Source organism: Nomia melanderi, chromosome 5 (genome assembly GCF_051020985.1).
Source record: "Nomia melanderi isolate GNS246 chromosome 5, iyNomMela1, whole genome shotgun sequence".
NCBI classification, from domain to species: Eukaryota; Metazoa; Arthropoda; class Insecta; order Hymenoptera; family Halictidae; genus Nomia; species Nomia melanderi.
The window spans coordinates 5,480,567-5,487,648 of NC_135003.1; positions in this window are offsets into that span (position 1 = coordinate 5,480,567).

The window sequence follows — 7,082 nt, forward strand, 5'->3', positions numbered from 1 at the left end:
AAGCGAGCACACTCCATCGGAAGACAAACGTCGTTGCCACGTGCGTGTCAATGGCCCCGCGCCAAAATTGCAGAAACACCGTCGAAGCCGGTGATGGCTTTTCGGTCCTTTTGCTTGATTTTTGGTAATTACGCTGTGCGGAAGGCTAGCAATCTCGTAGCTCGGCCGAGCTGCCTCCGCGAAACTTCTCCCGATGATAGCTCGGCAAATAACAGAGACGGCCGAGGCGAAGCGGATGGCAACAGTTGCCAGTGGACTCTCCTCTCCTTGGACGTTCATCTTCGTCGTCGATTGTTCCACGTCGATCGTCGTGGATCGTGTAATTGGATCTGTACTTACGTGGCAGGGCCCGACGAAATTCGTTTTCGCTCGGTGAGCCAAGAATATATCCAGAAGACTAGCAATTTACAGAACAGGTCCGCTTTTGTTCTAATGTTCTATGAAAATTTATATGGTTCAGAAGCGTTGTAAATAATGCATCGTAGAGGATGAAAAGTGAAGTTAAAAATGATAGAAATATTTGCTCGATTGTGATTTGGAAAAAAACACTTGCGAAAGGAAACTTTCGATTTTTACAGAAATTTAATAAAAACTGCTAATATTGCTAATTTTAAGAAAAAATTGTAAGTTCTATGTGTATAAATATTTTTAATAGTGTAAAAAATAATTTGCAATACCTATTTACAAAAGGGACAAACTATGTCTAGTATTTCAATTTTATATGAAACAATTTACGTTTTCATGTGTATTAACAAAAATTCTTATTGAACTGTTTCTTGCTAATCAAAATCCTTTGTACAATCTTTAATTGAATGAAATATCCATTCGTGAGTGTGTTAAGCCCAAAGTATTAGTTTTAAGTACCGACATTTCATTAAGTATATAAAAAAATCTTTCGTTTATTTTAATCAAACATTATTATACATTTTGCATCATTATTAAAATTGTATAATATTTTTAATCTCAATTCAATAATATTGTTAAAATTCGTATCTATGAAAAATAGTATCAAAGAACTCTAATGTATATATTAGTTTGGTAGAACCACTAGGCAACAATAATAATGAAAATTTGAAAAAATACAAAAGTTAATATCGTCTCAAGATCAAACTTGACACATTAAATTAAAGTCTCCACAGGTGAATTATTTACATAATTACCTCCAGGATTCTGTGTTCCTTCAATTCCCGGTGCCGCTGCAACACGCTAACTAGCGACTTAATTAGCGTTCGAATTTTCTTTCTTCTCTAAGAAAGAATCCCAGCTTTTCACCAGGGATCTACAATTTTCCCCAGTTAATTCGTGACAAGTGATAATTGTCGGACAGAGTCCGCCGTAAATCTATCGACGTGCGTTTCCGTATGCAAAAGGCACCGAAGCCTCTTCCGTTCAACTTGAAGCTCCAAGGAGAAGATATTCCCAAACCGTGCTGCGCTCAAAGCGGCAGGATCCCAACGCTCGTAGAAAGTCCTAGCGAGAAAAGGTAATCTCTGTTTCAGGAAGAGTCTCTGGCGCGAGAGTATCCATCAGCGTTATCTTGAAATCTTTAAGGACCCGGTATGGATTCATTAAGGGAAAGCTTCATTAGTATCCCAGGGGAAACTCTTCGTATATAATCGTTCCCATCCACCCGTCTATCATTTTTTCTCCAACTTTCTGCAAACATTCGTCTTTCCCACAATTTATTCTTCTACTTTCTGGGCTTGTTTCTGAAGTATCCGTATCATTCCTTTGTGAAGCGAAAAATGTTAAAGTTTACGTTAATGAGCGAAATAAAAAAAAAAGAAATAATTTTAATGAATATTATTCATGTTCCACTCATATTTTCATATTATTGACGTAAATTAATTTTATCTATTTCTGTTTCATTCGATATACGTTTCTTAATCTTTGATGAGATTTTTTATCCAAATAACAAAGGAAAGTATATTATAATTATCTATAATAAATATTCCTATATAGCGTATACACTATTTAAAGTATATTATTATTTCCAAAATTTTGTCTATTCCATATCTTTTTAGTAAGTAAGAAATTACAAACTATTACTGTTGAAATAGTGATAATGAAGAGAACAACTATATATTTCAAAGCCGACGAATATTGTATACAGGAATATAATCTGAAAAAATCGAGACAATTACGTAAAACTAAATATGCTAATTAATTTCTTTCCATTGGAGATGAATATTAAGTTTACAAGCTCCAAATATAATGTAATACAAATTCTGAATTTTTTATGAAATTAATAGGCAGTGCAGAGACAACTTTGACAAATTTAGTATATTGAAATTTAAATATTGATATATAGTTGCCTGGTGCTACCTGCACTGTCAATTTATTTCGAAAAACTGCTGTACTTTTCACTTTCTAAATTATTATCATAGAAAATTGGATTCATACTTATCATCCGCTACGTTTTTATACATCGATAGTCCTACTATGTAACTTTCTTCGACCTCGAACGATGTTAAGCTTCATCTGGGAGCATCGATGATCTCGTGTCGTGCTTCGAGTCCTCCACGAGATCATAAATACTTCAAGATCTCGATCGTCGGGTAACCTCTGCGCCATTGTTCTACGCACCACGGGAGGTTCTTCCTTTTTCGCTAGTTTATCCTAGATCGTTTCTCTGCCGGCTTCAAGCTATCGTCCCTCGCTTCCCCAATGCACATTCACAGAAACTCTAGCTTCGTGTACAGAATTTTTAAAACCTTTTACACTTCTAAATGCTTTCTCTTCAGAAATTTTTTAGTCGTCAATACGATAAACATTATGAATTAAAGCACTTCGAAATTTACTCAAAGTTGTTTCTAATTGAATATAACAATTATTGTTATTTATTAACTAATTAACAACAATAAATTCTATTAATTAACATCATTTTACGCATTACTTTATTTGATAAAGTTTATTAACTATTGGGAATGACCATGCAAAAGCAAATAGATTTCTGAATTGTAATTATAAATTGGATTGCGTTCTTTTGCACTGATTTCTCATGATAATATAATAAATGTATTTTAATGAAAAAAAAAACTAACGATTTAAATAAATATTTTTGTGAAATATTTTAATTTGAAATAAGCATCATTTTTTGCTGTTAAACTTGAATATTGTACTTATTAAAAATGCTTTGTTACGCAGAACGGTTACATAAGTTTGTTGTTCCAATTAAGACCTACTCTACCCTTAGCATTTCAAAAATTCACTATGTTTCATATATACCTAACTGCTACTAACAACTAAAAAGTGTCTTCATGAGGATCAATCACTTAAGTTAATGTCAAATAAAATACATGTAATAATCAAATTAACATTTCCAATATATACAACAAAACATAATAATTTGATATAATACTACTTTTATAAGTTCCTCTCTCACTCTGTCACCCTATATATTATTATAACTTCTAATTCATAGACACTTATCACGTACAAACTTACACCATTTTCAATCTTTAATCATATTCTTTCCTAAAACAACAATTTCATGTATAATACTCCAATAGAACCTCGCGCGTATTAAGCACGTTAACGAGAATGGAAACTGATATCATCCCCACCGTTAAGTAATTTTGTTTCCGCCGAACGTTGTCTTTGCAAATAGTACTGGTAAATCAGTTTTCGTATAAAACTTCGTTAAAATGCTCGCGAACGTCGCAACCGCATCATCAAAACTTCCATCCCCGGCGTTAAGGCGCAACGATTTTGCAAGCGATAATTTCCGGAGAAGCGTTTAGCACGCCTAATTAACGCTCGGATAGCCGGGAAAGCGGTTTATTCCCAAACGTCCGATCGATCGGTCGCCTTAATCCGTAAATGACATTAATACCGGTGGCCATAAAACAATGCGGCCGTCGAAAGCAGCAACACGGCAGCCCCTTGAACGAAATAACATTCGTAGGGAATTAACAGTTATGCCGAAGAACAAACGGTGCTTCCGACGCCTCTCACTTTGCGCCCGCGACTAATCGCATTACCGGTTCCCTGGAAGCTCGTGTCTAGCACGGACGCGAGACTCACGAAATCCCACAGGTAGACGGACACGTCTATTGTTCGGACCCTTCCAAAATCTTTATTGTTTCAGCAGAAATATTATTTCAGGCACCGTTTCGTTTTAGGCTATAAGCTACGTACAACGGGTTCCCGTAAATTCTTTCGTAGAAGCGGACATGCGTTTTTCATCCTACCAGGGTTTCCGCATGTGTCCATAGGAACAATCATAAATCTACGTTTAAGCTGACGAGCGAAATGGAAGTCGGAAACATTTATCGTTAGGTAGTCTTTTATTGCCGCAAAGAGTAAAAGTATAGCTGTGTGTATTCCAATTGGGAGGCGGACGAAATGGGTTATAATCGGTTATTATATGTTTAGAAAATAAACAAGTTTCTTGTAACGAAGGTTCGATGTATACCGAGCTCTTAATTACTCTCTTAGTTACTATAGAAGCAATAACGGTTGGAAGATATAAAGCTTAATTTTCTAAGATCTCAAATTTCTTTATTTATTTTGAAAAATTCTACGTGAGCACTATAATTCATGATAAACAGCCCTGAAACATAATAGTGTAGTTTCTACCAGTGATAATTAAATGTTTGTAAGAGTTTTATAGATTGTATCAACAAAACTAAGATTAATAAGCAAACAAATGTAGTTTTCTTTTTTTATTATTTAAACAATCGATATACAATTTAGCTTCATCTGCTGAAGCTTTTGTATATTTCAAAAAATCTTCGTCCGCGAAGAGTTAAACAATTTATTCTACGAATTTTGAATTTTATTAACAGTATACACACAATAAGATCCAACAATTTTCCTTCCACGTAATTCACATTCACCAAAAAATTCCATAACTATATTTCTTCCCACGTTTGTTAAACAACACAGAAATGTTTAAAAGTTGAACAATCATATACTTCTCCTAAAATCAAGAAAATCGCGCATCATGCTACGTCATTTCACAAAATTTGATTTCAGAGTTCCTGGAGCTTCAAAATCAACATGACAAAGCTGACAGTTCCCATCCGCCATTTTCCATAGAGTGACTTATCAAAAGCGGCTTTTCAAATATTCACGTTCCGATCGAAGCTCATCCAAAATGAGCCGCAGCGAATGCATGGCCGTCGCCGGTGAAAACTTCCAATTGTTCCTCGAAAAAAAAGGCGCGGAAGACGAGGAACTGCAGATGAGAGAAGAAATCTGTCCTGGAAAAAAGGAACGAGGGGGTCGGATGATTATCCGAAGTTCATCGGTCCTCTTCACGAACTCGTGAGCCTCCTAAGCCACGCATTAGAAACATCCGGGCGGAGTTATTCAGGTCGCGCGACTCGTTTTCTCTTGGTCCGCGCGCGCCGATTTCTCTTGGCCCGCGCGACTCTATGTGCCCCCGTCTGATCGTGAATGCTCCTCGAGGATTATGGGGTGCGCGTGTGACGAGCCTCGGGTCTTCGAGGGCCATCCTCCTCCTCCTCCACTTCCTCATCCTTCTTATTCTCGGACTCTCTTACGACCATCGGTTACGCGAACATTGTGTCACCGCCGGGATTATCCCTGCTCTTTTTTCTCCCCGGGGAATGGAAGGAGTTACATGATTTCGCGCCAAACGTATCATGGAACGCGCAATCTATTCGAAACAAGGCTCCCCGTAGAAGATCCAGGGATACACTCACGGCTTTGAAATTAGGTTTACGAAATACGTTAATTTGATGCATATTGAATGTTGTGAACAATTCTAATTCTATATTATTTTTTTACTCTTAACAGTTATCTTTTCAATGGACTTAAGCCACTTTCAAAAGAAACGGTTTCGAATTGTGTATTTCTACTGTTTATTTTTGAACTTGTAATTTATAATATTTAAATTTTTTTTAGGGAATAGATTTTTATAGGGACAGTAGGATAAACTGTACAATAAATGTTTGTATATCTGGTATTAAGGAATTGTTCTATCTTTGATGTTTGTTTCTTTTAAAAATGATATGTGATTAGTAGAATTTAAGATCTAATATAATGACATTTTTTATGAATATTTTTTCCAAGATTTTATTGTTTAAGAATGTTATATATGCTGGGTGTATGACGATACTGTGGATGAAGTTATAAAATTTAATATTGAATATTATAACAAATGTTTAATTTAGCAAGAGACAACAAATCAAACAGACATTCGATTTAAATCAAAGTACTACAGTAAAATACTATCATAACTTATATACATGCTTTAATTTAATAAAATGAGATTAGTTGGTGTAATTGTCAATAGTACTGTAATATTATTAATAACTATCTTACATTTTCTTAAGAGAGTGTGCGTTTATCGATTTAATTGTATTATTAATGAGCACCAAAAATATGTTCGAAAAACGGGAATATTTTGGAAAACTTCATTAAAGTGTTTAGTTCAGCGATATCATATCCTGATACTCCGATCATTTCCCGGAAGATTTATGTTAATGCATTCGTACGTAATTACCTGTTTGTAGCGTATCTTTAAATTTCATTTAAAGTGAAAAAATAAGTTTTGATAATTTACAGAAAAATTATACATTCAAGTATAATACCATAATTATCCATTTTATCTATATTATAAAATTCATATCTTCGTAGCGTATATCAGAAACTCATATTTTCGTTAACAACATTTGTTCTATCAATCTTTATTGAATTAAATTGAAAATAAGATGAATATTCCGAAACTATTCCCACAAACATTTACAAAAACTTCTATTGAAACATTCCATATCATCGAAAACGAGTTTCCCCGTGTGGAAACGAAAAGCTCGTTGTGTCATTGCGAAGAACGCTCGGGGTGGCACTCAAATCGATCAAATTCTAGCCGTTGAAACGCGAACGGTGACGGAAGAACAGAAAGACTCTGAAAGTTGGAGAAAGAGAGAAAGATACAGAAGGTGAAAATCACAAGATGTAACTCGCGGGGAACGAAGTAACGAAAAGAAAAAGGGGGGAGGTACGGGGGACAATATCGTGAGCGCTTACGACGTCGTTTTGCCTCGATAAATGTGCTGGGAACCCCTTTCCGAGGGATGCAAAACACCCCTCTGGTAGGCGGGGTGCAGCGA